Source organism: Capsicum annuum, chromosome 4 (genome assembly GCF_002878395.1).
Source record: "Capsicum annuum cultivar UCD-10X-F1 chromosome 4, UCD10Xv1.1, whole genome shotgun sequence".
In the NCBI taxonomy this organism is placed as follows: domain Eukaryota; kingdom Viridiplantae; phylum Streptophyta; class Magnoliopsida; order Solanales; family Solanaceae; genus Capsicum; species Capsicum annuum.
Window position 1 is genome coordinate 146,465,863 of NC_061114.1, and position 14,302 is coordinate 146,480,164.

Below are 14,302 nucleotides of genomic sequence, written 5' to 3' on the forward strand. Positions count from 1 at the left end.
TATTGATGACGCATTTGAAAAGTAAAGACTTGACTCAATGACATTGACAAAGAAAGAAATGATAAACACTCAACGAAAGAATAAAAGATAAAACAAAGACTTGAATGAATTAAATTCAAAGTTAAAATAAGAAAAGAATATATAAAAGAGATAAAACACAAGAATTAAGACACAAAATGAAGAACGAATCAAGAACTAATTGAACAACTAAGTAGATTGCGGTTTAGTTGTTAATTAGTTTCAAGAGTCAAAGAAATGAAAGGAGGAATTAAGAGATGAAATTAAAGCTTTGAATCTGATTTAATGGAGTTTTTAAAGTGTCGAGATGTGTTTTAGAACTTGAATTGGTGTTGGAGAAGTGTTGAAATGTGTTTGGGGTGCGTTAAGGGGCTGTTTTGCATTGGAACATGCTGAAGCGGATGTGGGGCAGACTAGGCGCACATGGGGGAACCACCAATGAAGGATCTACTGTTTTGGGTAATATTTGACCTGCTTTAGTAGGTTAGGCACAACTCCAAGGCATCTGCAAGGCAGATGGGCCGAAATCAGCTTGTCCAAGGCCAAAAATACCCTTTTGTGGTCCCCCTTTGTCCTTTTTTTGGAATATTATCTTGGATCTTCAAAAAGGTGCTTGTAAAAACACTTTTGTACACCTTTTTCTTCACTTTTAAAGATCAAGCAACCAATTTTTGAATACAATTCCTCTTGAAGATTTGATTTTGTCCAAGAACACTCAAGAATACCAAAAACTTTTAAAATCTCTATTTCTTAAACCGTTGATCAGAATGCGATGAAATTTTGAACTAAGACTATTTTCAACCTTCTAAAATAATTCCTAACATCATTTTCCTCAAATTCTTAAATAAAAGTTCCAGATTTTAATACCCACTTTCAACCTTTAAACTTGAGCTTCTCAATAATGGTCGATCCTCCAATTTATCTCTGATTGTTCTCAAATTCAAGATTTAGAATCTAATAGTGTTAGGGAACAAGAATGTAATACTAAAAAATAATAAAAACAACAAAATCAAAGACTAAAAATTTGACCTAAAGACAACGTGAATGTGAGATCTTTTTTTTAGGATTTTTGATTTTCCAACACAAATAGACCCAACATTGACTTTGTGGGAACGAAATCAAGTTCGAATCTGATACCAAATGATACAATACAAAAATATAAAAATGAAAATAACATGAAAAAAAGAAAAAAACTAAATATAATATCACAAAAACAAGGAAACAAGGAAATGGAATGATACACCAACCTCTTACAAGGACACAAATGGGAATGAATTCTCGAGCACCCACATTTCTCATGAATCAATGGAACTCCCAACAAGTTTCCATAAAAACACTCGCAAGTGTATCTCAATTCATAATTCATTAACTACCTAAAAATAAATAAGGTCATATCTATTTATAGTCCAAAAGGCCTTTATTACATTATGGGCCTAAAAGTGACCCTAAACGCAACTTGGGCCCAAAAGTGACCTAAGAGCCAAAACAATGCAATGGGCGCCCATACTCTCTCAAAGCCCAAGCTTTCATCCAAATGAGGTGTCACCCATTCCTTCATCAGAGGATATTATCAAATATAGCTTCTTTCTAAGCTATCTTCCATTCAAGTATTTGATCCCCTAAAACGACCAATTTTTGGATCCGTAGATGTGATCCTTGAAGAATCGATCCCAAAGGAGTGGAGCCCATTGAGCTTGAATCACCAGAGAAATAAAATTACTTATAATATTATGATTTAGTAAGTCTCAAAAGAAACTTATTAAGTTTGAAATGCATTGTCTAAAAATAAATTATATTGAGACTATAAATAATGAAAAGATGCACTATCTTCATATTACTACAATAAGGAGGGTAATAAATATTTATATAAAAGGTTACCCTCCTTTTTCCTCCTACTTGTAATATATAAATATGACCATGATGAAAAAATCACATGCAATAGTAGATTAAAATTTTACTAAAATAAATTTTAGTTGGCATAACAGTTGACCATCCCAGTTCAAATGTATTGCAAAATAATTGAGAAATCATGTGGTTGTATATTGAAGATATAGAAAGTTCTTCATAAATTCTCTGGTGTTGCTTGTTCTCATAATGAATTGATCACTGTACTAGATAAGTTTGGGATTGTATCCCTAAATTTTTAAATGTTTAAAATATGAACATCGGCTTATTTTCCTTCTATGTGGACCAATAACTATTATATAGTTTGATAGATGCATCTATGAAATATTCACATGTGCTTTTTTATGAACTTTCAATTTGACTTTTTAAAGTTATTTGCCTGAATAATTGGGCTAAGAGCATATATTCACACTATAAATTATGTTGTAATTGTAATTCCCCGAGTCTGTACCCCAGATGCTACACGGTGCTTATAATCCCGAGGGACCATAAGCTATCCCATGACTGGTACCTGCTGCAATAACTGAATAATAATGCTGTATTATACAGAAATTAGGCAGAAACTTGCCATAAGGTTCAAAACTATAAATAAATACTGAGTATTAAAAATAGAATACTGATACATCTGTCTAAAATACTCTAATCTGATAAGCCTCTACTGTCTGAATAAGGGATTGATAGGACAAACCGCTAACTAACCCCGACTACTAAAAACTGATAAATTGAGTTACTGAAGTAATAATCATGTACTTGAAATATAAGGACTCGCCACTAGTTTGCTGCTGATGAATGAGGCTGCTAAGTATGATCGGGAGTCCGTGCCTCTAAACCTATGATATAAGACATCATAGAGCAAAAAAAAGTATGCGTCAGTACTTTGAATATACTGGTATGCTAAGTGAGTTAGGTTGAGATGCATAGGTACATATGCATGAACAATACTGACTGAATAACATGAGTCTAACAGAATGAAAGTACATGCATAAATACATAAACTGTAACTGAGGTTGTGATAACACTGGATACTAAGTTCTGAGTTACTAATTTACTGATATATGAGTTTATTGATATTGTATTACTGTTAACTGGTGACTATATCTGACAGTCCTAATTTTGTAGAACTATTCCGAGTTCCGTACTGAACTAAGTGATTATGTATAACAGTCCTGATTTATGTAGAATTGAACTGAGTTCTATTTTAAAGACTGAAACTGTAATAGTGGGAGGTAATCATCTAACTGACATGCCCCTTTCTGAATAGATTGGGGTCCAACTTGTAACCCTAATTAGAAAGATGTCAATACTGTGCCACGATAAAGACAACTATGAGTTAACCCTCTCTAACAGGAAGCTCTTTTATCAACCCTCGCTTGCAAAAAAAAATTATATGAGATATATCAACCCTAGTCTGGAAGAAAGATATCTCAACCTATATTGGTTACATAGTTCTGTAATGCAGGGATTGCTACTAAGGGTCAAACCCTTTGCTGGTAAGAGTGCCCCCATCCCTGGGTTCGCTCGGTGCTGAATCCTACTCCCTACTGAATAGACACTAAACTGATTCCTACTTCATACTAGGCTTGATTGAACTGTCACTGATTATACAGTCTAACTGAAATAAACTGAATTCATTGAGTTTCGTTGTCTGATGAAATACTACTGAATTCTGTTAACTGATTAAATTTACTGAGATCTGAACTGAAAACTGAATTGGAATGGACTAATACTAAGTCTACTGAGTTTTTCTTGAGTTCTGTAACTGACTGAGAGTACTACTGATCTTGACATGACTGATATTATTCTATAACTAACACTGGCTCTAGGTAAACAGCTAAATTATCGGGTATTAAATACCCCCAGGACTCGATAGCATGAAAAATAAATCATAGCATAGACTTGAAAGGCATAACAATGTGCACCTCATCATAACTCATTCATAGAGACATTCCATCAAACACTTGCATGATATAACTTGCACATAAGATAACATGACATGATTGTTTTCCCCTTTTTCTTTGTTCTTATGAGCAATTTATCAAACACTTGGAGAACATAATCAATGCACATGTTACTAAACAACACATAGGCATAATAATTCAAATCTCCATTGACAATTTCAAGGGGTTTAGCATGGATTCACATGATTCTACACATATATCAAATAACTCCACATGAAACTTGTAACAAACATGGATTAGAAACCCAATTAATCATTATAATCATGAATATAATCAAACCCAACATGAAATTCATTATATACCTTGGTATTCAAATTTGGGAAGAATGATGGAGTGTTATTAAAGGATAAATCTTGAATTAGAGATCCTAGGGTTTGCTTCTTGAGAAATTTTGAGAAAGGTGAATGGATTTTGCCTCTAAAGGGGCTTAATTTTGTGTTTTGGGGGCTAACATAAGGTAGGAAAAGACCCAATTACCCCTGAGGATGCAACTTTTTAATGACTAAAAACTGATTTAGCGACGCGTAGACTGATATGATAGCCAATGTGCCATGTCAAGTCTGTGTTTGGTTCATTGCAATTTGCACTGGGAGATAGGGAAAAATACTCATCGATACGATGGGCGACGCAGTACGTTGAGATCACGTCGATCCACTGGTTTGAGCTTTCAAATATGTTTCAAACAAAGTTCAAAAAATTTAAAACTTATCCGAGAACATCTACTGACATTCCTGATCATGATTCAACCTAAAATATATTACTTTAAGGTCATGAGGGTTGTGAAAAAGGATCGCCAATTATGAAGGCTAAAATAAATCTAAGTGTGAACACTTAGCTGATTTTTTTCTAAGTCTGGGACCCCTTACTAGCTTTTACAGGACTGAATCAATCTTAGGATTTTGCGAGGTCTTACAATATCTCCCCCTTTGGAACATTCATCCTCGAATGAGACTGACTAAGCTAGGAATACTGGTAGATTGAATTTAGATATTGGATATGCACAACTGCAACATGATCTCATGACTAACACTACTGATATGTTAAAATTTCATACTGAATATGCATATATGATACATGAGTACACAGATGAACATAATTCATGAATGCATTGGGATTACTAATAAGCTGAGTTTCTCATGTTGAACATGCATATCTTATGTATGAAGTCACAACTGAATATGCAATGGTAACTGGTACCAAGTATATAAAGGAAAATCCGAGCATGGAACTGAGTAAGCTCAAGAAAAAACTATTACCTTGGGCTGAGTTTGAGTTTACGGAGAAGAGGTGAGGATACTTGGTCCACATATCTACTTCTGCTTCCCAAGTAGCTCCCTCAACGGACTGATTCTGCCCAAGAACTTTGACTAAAGGAACCTTTTTGTTCCTCAGTCTGCGAATCTGATAATCAAGGATTTTGACTGGGATCTCGTCATATGAGAGGCTGTTATGACCATCTATACTCCCTATAGGGACTACAACTGCTGGGTCACCTATGCATTTCTTTAGCAAGGAGACATACAACACTAGATGGACTAAAGCTAAGTCTAAAGGCAACTCAAGCTAGTAAGCTACCTTTCCAAAATGGTTGAGAATTTGGCAAGGACTGATATATCAGGGACTGAGTTTCCCCTTCTTGCCAAACCTCTTCACTCCTTTTATAGAAGAGATTTTCAAAAACACATAATCACCAACCTCAAACTCGATATCCTTTTTGTGCACACCTGCATAAGATTTCTGTCGGCTCTGAGCTGTCTTAAGCCTTTTCTTGATCAACTAAACTTTTTCTAAGGTATCAAATACCAAGTCAGACCCTACCACTGCAGCCTTACCCACTTCAAACCAAACAATGGGAGATCTATATCTCCGCCTATAGAGCACCTCAAATGGAGCCATCTAAATACTAGAATGATAGCTATTGTTATATGCGAACTCAATAAAAGGCAAGTGGTCATCCTAACTAACTTTAAAGTCTATCAGACACATTCACAACATATCCTCTAAAGTCTAAATGGTCCTTTATGCTTGACTATCTGTCTGAGGGTGAAAAGTTGTACTAAGGTTGACTTGGGTACCAAGACCATTTTAGAACACCTTCCAAAAGTGAGAGGTGAACTTCGTTCCTCTATTTGAGATAATAGATAACAAAACTCCGTGCAATCTGACCAACTCTCTGACATAGATTTTGGCATAGTCCTTGACTGAATAAGAGGTCTGAACTGGTAGGAAATAAGCTTATTTGGTCATTCTATCTATAATGACCCAAACTAAATTGTGCTGATGACGAGTACGAGGCAAACCTATCATAAAATCCATGTTTACTTCTTTCTACTTCTAAGTAGGAATACTGAACTCCTACATACACCCACTAGGTTTTTGGTGCTCAATCTTAACTTGCTGACATATCGAGCACTTAGCTACAAACTCTGTAATGTCTCTCTTTATCCCACTCCACCAATAGATCTCCTGCAAATCATGATACATCTCAGTGGCCCCTGGATGAATGGAGTAACATGCTCCATGCGCTTATGTTAGAATTCACTATCTTAGTTCATCTACACCTGGCACACATAGCTGACCCTGATAACGCAATACACCATCTTTCCCTTAGGAGAAAACCTTTATCTTCTGATCTCTGACTTATGCTTTCAACTTAACTAGACTGGGTTCCCTATCCTACTTTTCCTTTACTTTGGAAACCAAGGATGATTCTGAACTACTCTGCACCCGTACATTACCTTCTGCTGAATCGACTAACTGGACACCTAGTTGGGAAAGATGATGAACTACCTGAGCTAACTTATTTTTACCATCATCTACGTGAGAAATACTACCTATAGATATCCTACTTAGAGCATCAACCACTACATTGGCTTTACTCAAATGATACAGGAAGCTCATGTCTTAATCCTTTAATAACACCAACCACCTTCTATGATAGATGTTTAGGTCTTTCTAAGAGAACACATACTATAGGCTCTTATGGTCAGTAAACACATCAACGTGCACTCCATACAAATTGTCCCTTTATTTTTTTAAGGCAAATACTACTGCTGCTAACTCAAGATCATGAGTTGGATAGTTCTTTTCATAGGGCTTAAGCTGTCTAGAGGTGTAGGCTATGAACTTACCTCTCTTCATTAAAACACACCCCAAACCAATCCTGAAAGTATCACAATACACAACAAAGCCATCTAAACCATCTGGTAGATTCAAAACTAGGGCTGTAGTGAGTTGAGTCTTCAACTCCTGAAAACTCTTTTCATAAGAATCTGACCACTGAAACTTAACTTTCTTCTGAGTCAATTGGACATAGGGGTTGCAATAGATGAAAATCCCTTAACAAACCAACGGTAATAGCCGGCCAAGCCTAAGAAACTCCTAATATCTGATGGAGAGATTGGTTTTGGCTAGTTTTTCACTACTTTGGTCTTTCAGGGATCAACTCTAATGCCATTACCAAAAATAATATGGCCAAGAAAAGCTACTAACCTTAGCCAAGATTTGAACTTACTAAATTTGGCAAATACCTGATGGTTTCTAAGAGTCTGTAATACTATCTGAGATGGTCTACATGATCATGTTCATTGTAGGAGTAGACAAGGATTTCATCTATAAATACTAGATGAACATGTCCAAGTATTGCTTGAACACACGGTTTATCAAGTCCATGAAAGCTGTTGGGATATTAGTAAGACCAAATGACATGACTAAGAATTTAAAATGACCATACTGAGTTCTGAAAGTTATTTTTGGAATGTCACATTCTCTAACTCTGAGCTGATGATATCCTGATCTGAGGTCTATCTTAGAAAAGTAACTGGCACCCTTAAGTTGGTCAAAAAAATCATCAATTTTGGGAAGTGGATACTTTTTCTAGATCGTGACTTTATTTAACTGATGGTAGTCAATACACATTCTAAGGGAACCATCTTTCTTACGCATGAATAGAATTGGTGCACTCCACGGGGACACACTGGGTCTGATGAATCCCTTATCTAGGAAATCTTTCAGCTATTCTTTCAATTCTTTTAGTTCTGCTGGAGCTATTCTGTATGGCAGAATATATATAGGTTGAGTATCTGGAAGAAGGTCTATTCTGAAGTCAATTTCCCTTTTGGGAGGAACTCTGAGAAGATCTTCGGGAAACACATCTGAGAATTCACATGCTATTGATACAGACTCAAGAGTAGGGGTTTCTAATCTAGAGTCCTGGACTCGAACAAGATAGTAGACACATCCCTTAAATATTATTTTCCTTGCCCTAAGGTAGGAAATAAGCTGACCCCTAAGTGCTAAAGTACTACCCCTCTACTCTAGGATGGGCTCATTCAGAAACTAAAACTAGACAATTCTGTTTCTATAGTCCACTGAGGCATAGTATGAATGAAGACAATCCATGCCGAGAATGACATAAAAATTGGTCATCTATAATTTGACAAATTCTGTTAAATTGATTTTTTGAGATACCATAACCGGACAGTTCTTGTATACCCACCGGGATATGATAGATTTACCCACTGAAGTAGAGACTGAGAAAGGCTCTGCTAGAATTTTAGGACTGACTTCGAAGTCAACAGCTATATAGAGAGTTAGAAAAGACAAAGAAGCTCCTGGATCTAGCAAAGCATAAACATGAAAATAATAAACTTGTAACATACCAGTGACCACATCAGGATAAATTTCCTGATCCTATTGGAACTGAAGTGTGTAGAGTCTGTTTGGGCATTGCCCACATGACACTGAAGGCGGTACCCTGCTAATTCGAGTGACTGGACTGAGCTGAGAGACGGTTATGCTGACTCTGTGAACCCACCTGAGGATATTGTCTGACTTTATCGCCTGGCTTGCCATATCTAAAACATACGTCACTACCAGCTCTACAGATACCCTGATGGTTTCTACCATACTTTTGGTAGAGAGAATTTGTTCGAGCACTACTAACACTACCCTGGGGTTTAGGACCTGATGCCCGATCTCTATTTCTGTCTCTGAATTTCATTATGGGAGCACTGGCTGAGGAAAGAGCTGGGACTGAGGATTTTAGGTAAAATTGAGAATGATTCCCACCCTCTAACTTAGGCTGAGTAAAGTTGAAACTACCTGTTCTCGCTCTCTTATTCTCCTTCTCCTTCTCTCTATTCTTAGCCTTCTCTATTTGCTGAGCATGGATAATGAGCCTAGAAATATCAATCTCCTTAATTAACATTGTAATCCTACACTCCTTGTACCGTCATGTTGCCCTACTTCAAATTTATAAATTCCAAAACCTTTGATTACTTTAACTCTAGCGGGAAGAACCTATCTAGAAAAGCAATAGTAAACTCCTCCCATTCTATGGGCCCTGTATCTGCAACTCTCTCTGCTTTCAACAGTTTAAACCATGAGTAAGCCACATCTTGTAACTGATATAAAACTAACTCGACAATATTACTAGCTATCACCCTATAATATCTGTAACCTTCTAACCTGATCAAGAAATGCCTGCGGTTCCTCATCTGACTTTAACTCGATAAAAGATAGAGGGTTTATTCGGCTGCAGCAGTATTTGCCACTAGGTTGGCAAAAAGGCAACTTAGTATTCATTCTGAGCTACCTCAAATTGAGCTAGGGTGGTGAAAGCTGCTCTAAATTTAGTATGGGAGACATGTTCATCAAGGGGATCTGGCTGGATGGGCTGAGGTGTTGACTAATTTTTGGTTCTCCTTTCATTAATATTTATGGGAGGCATGTTCTATAAATGAAAAGAAGAGAATGGATTAGACTGAGAGTTTAGCTTGAACTCATGCTCACTCGTATGACATGAATATTGAAAGAAGGGAAACTTTTTCTAAAATATCTAATAGCCTCCTGTCCATAAGTGTGGTGCGCTACACACCCATACATAAGACTCTACTAGACGTGGATTTTAGACTTCCTAGGACTCTATTGAACCTTAGGCTCTGATACCAAGTTTGTAACACCCCGATTCTGTACCCCGAACGCTACACGATTCTCATAATTCTGAGGAACCACAAGCTAACCCATGACTGGTACCTCTTGTAATAATTGAATAATAATACTGTATTATGTAGAAATTAGGTGGAAACTTACCATAAGGTTCAAAACTATAAATAAATATTGAGTACTAAAAATTGAATACTGATACATCTATCTAAAATACTCTAGTCTGATAAGCCTCTATTGTCTGAATAAGGGATTGATGGGACCAACCCCCAACAAACCTCGACTATTGAAAATTGATAAACTGAGATACTAAAGTAATAAATATGTCCTTGAACTATGAGGACTCACCACTAGTATGCTGCTGATGGATCGGACTATTAAGTATAATTGGGAGCCTGTGAATTTGAACCTATGATATAAGATATCATAGCATAAAAAAAAGGTATGCATCAATACTTTGAATGTACTGGTATGCTAAGTGAGGTAGGCTAAGATGCATGGGTTCATATGAATGAACAATACTGACTGAATAAAATGAGTATAAGTGAATCAAAGTACATACATGAATACATAAACTGTAACTGAGGTCGTGATAACACTGGATACTGAGTTCTGAATTACTGATTTACTGATATCCAAGTTTACTGATACTGTATAACTATTAACTGGGTGACTATATCTGACAATCCTGATTTCGTGGAACTATTCTGAGTTCCATACTGAACTAAGTGACTGTGTCTAACAGTCCTAATTTCTGTAGAACTAAAATAAGTTCTATTCTAAACACTGAAACTGTAATTGTGGGAGGTAATCATCTAACCGACATGCCCCTTTCTAAATGGATTGGGGTCTAACCTATAACCCTAGTTAGAAGGGTGTCAGTACCGTGCCATGGATAAAGACAGCTGTGAGTTAACTCTTTCTGATAGAAAGCTCTTTTGTCAACCCTCATTGGCAGGAAAATCGTATGAGATGTATCAACCCTAGTCTGGCAGAAAGATATCTCAACCTACGCTGGATACATAGTTTTGTAACACAGCGATTGTTACTAAGGGTCAAACCCTCTGCTGGCAGGAATGCCACTATCCCTGAATTCGCTGGGTGTTGAATCCTACTCCCAATTGAATAAACACTAAACTGATTCCTAGTTTATACTAGGCTTGACTGAACTATTACTGATTATAGTATCTAACTGAACTGAGCTGAGTTCACTGAGTTCTGTTGACTGGTTCTGTTGACTGACGAAATACTACTAAATTCTATTAACTGACTAAATTTATAGAGGTCTGAACTGAATACTAAACTAGACTAGACTAATATTGAGTTTACTGAATTTTTCCAGAGTTCTATAACTGACTAAGAGTACTACTGATTATGACATGACTGAGATTATTCTATAACTGACACTAGCTCTAGGTATTTAGCTAAATTATTAGGTATTAAATACCCCCAGGACTCGATAGTATGAAAAACAAAATCAAAGCATAGACTTGAAAGGCATAACAATATGCACTTGATGATAACTCATTCAAAGAGACATTCCATCAAACGCTTGCAAGACGTAACTTGCACATAAGCTAACATGACATGATTGTTTTCCCTTTTTTCTTTGTTTTCATGAGCAATTTTTCAAACACTTGGAGAACATAATCCATGCACATGTCACTAAACAATACATAGGCATTATAATTCAAATCCCCATTTACAATTTTAAGGGTTTAGCATGGATTCACATGATTCTATACATATATCGAATAAATCCACATAAACTTGTAACAAACATGGATTAGAAACTTAATTAATAATTATAATCATGAATATAATCAAACCCAATATGAAATTCATGAAATAAATACACTTGAAGTTTTAAAAGTAGTTTCTTGAACTTCAAGGGTGGAAGGGACCCTTGGATAAACACTTGACATACCTTGGTATTCAAATTTGTGAAGAATGATGGAGTGTTCTTGAAGGCTGAATCTTGAATTAGAGATCCTAGGGTTTGCTTCTTGAGAAATCTTAGAAAGACTAATGGATTTTGCCTCTAAAGTGGCTTAATTTTGTGTTTTGAGGGCTGACATAAGGTGGGAAAAGACTCAATTACCCCTAAGGATGTGAATTTTTAATGAATGAAAACTAATTTAGGGATGCATAGATCGATGCACCACATCATTGGCATCGATGTGATAGCCAACATACCGCATTGAGTCCACATCAGTTTACTGGAATTTGCACTGGGAGATAGGGAAAAATACTCATCGACGTGATGGGCGATGCAACGCATCGAGATCACGTCGATCCACTGGTTTGAGCTTTCAGTTATGTTTCAAATGAAGTTCAAAAAATCCAAAACTTATTCGAGAACACCATTGACATTCCTGATCATGATTCAACCTAAAAATTATTACTTTAAGGTTATAAGGGTCGTGAAAATGGATCGCCAACTTACGAAGGATAAAATAACTCTAAGTATGGATTCTTATCTGAATTTTTTTCTAAGTATGGGACCCTTTACTAGCTTTTACAAGACTGAATCATGCTTAGGATTCTGCGGGGTCTTACAGTAATGCTGGCTAGTTTAGTAGAAATTGTACGCCACCAATTATAGCTAAACCATTAGTTGGAAAATATCTTTAAAATAAATTTGATATGATATGATATATATATATATTTAAATATAGAGATATTAGTATGCATCAAGCCAACAAGGCTCCTTTATCACTATTTTTTTAGGGTCAGGAACTGTAACACCCCGCATTTTTAGGCTAGACTTTGAACCGTTGTTCCTACGTATGTAAACTCTAATACCATCATTTACATTTGATACATGAGTCATGACCTTTATACTAGTCTGTGAAATGCTTATTAGGTGAAAAATGTTCATAGAAATAACTTAGAGCAAAGTTGAGCTAAGAGCCTTTAATTTGGCCGAATTTTGGTGTTCGATTCCACAAAAGTCGACTTTAAATGAGTATAACTTCTTATATACATGGAAGTTTTAAGCTAAAAACCCACCAAATGATATTTAATTTAATTATATTTCTAACGATACAAATTTTACCGTAATCTAATACTCGATCAAAATGTTATGGTTTTTTTCATAAGAGGCAGTAAGGGTCCGTGATTTAGCCGCGACGCATCGCTCTCTCCATGAGATATGGTTCATGATGTGTTGCTCTCTCCACATGATATAGGATGTGATGCAGAGCTTATTCCCTCTTTATTTCAGCTTCTTAAGGGACAAGGGGCATTTTAGTCCTTTCCCCTCATCCCTAATCATCCAAGGCACGAATTAAAGCACCCAGAAAGGCATTATTTGCCCATCTTCTTTAAATCAACTCATGTAAAACCCTCTCTTTTCCCAAGAATAATAATTCAAGATTAAAGTTCAAGAAATCCTTAAGGATTCCTCAAGAATTCATCTAGTGAGGTATGTGTGATATTCATCCATAGATTCTCTTCACCCATGGAGTCCAAGAATCCTCTTTTAGTTTAAATTATGATTTTAAAGTTGAATTAATTCCATGAATATCTTGTTAATTTTAGTGCATGACGTTTTTACAAGTTTTTTCAAGTGGGATAAGCCATCTTATGTGTTGAGTATTGATATTCCCATGACAAATCCCTAATTTATGATGTTAGCCATGCAATAATGTTGTCCCATCATGTTCTACCCATTACCATGTTTAAGTTCATGACTCTCATGTGTTTGATGGAATGCTTATGTTTTGGGTTCCTGAACAATGATTCCCTACCATGTTTTTAATGCTTTCATAATGTATTATTATTGCTTTTATATCCATTTAGTGTTGGTGGGTTATGAACACCCGATACCTATGTGTTTATTTGTATTTCAAATCTTTTAAGTGATGATTTCTATTAAACCATAAATATTACTATTTACTCAATTGTTATGATCATGATGAGCAATATCAGTTGTTATGTTCAGTTGAACTTTAGCCTGTGCTAGTGTTCATTCAGTTAGGAGTAGGATTTATCTTTGAGAGAACCCAGGGATGAGGGCTCACCTGCCAGTAGAGGGTGTGTCCTTAGTAGCAATCCCTGAGTTCTAGAACTATGTATCCAGGTAGGTTTGAGATATCTTCCTGCTAGTTGAAGGTTGACACATATCTCATGAGAGCACCTGCTAGGAAAGGGTAACTCTATAGTCCTTTGAGATACTAGTTTAGTGGATCCACACAGCCAGTGTTAGTCCCCGTGGTTTGACACCCTTCCAACTTAGGTTATAGGTTGGACCCCAATTAGCACATATTGGGTTATATAGGTTAGATAATACCTCCCATAATTTTCATATAGTATTCAGTGTATTTTCAGTACAAGTTTGCTTGACCAAGTATACAGACGTTCTGATATTTAGTTTTATAGCTTTCAGTCTTTTAGATTACAGATTTTCTCAATAACATAACAAATATACACTTAGTTTTGCACTCTCAGTTTTTAAATATTCATGCATTCAT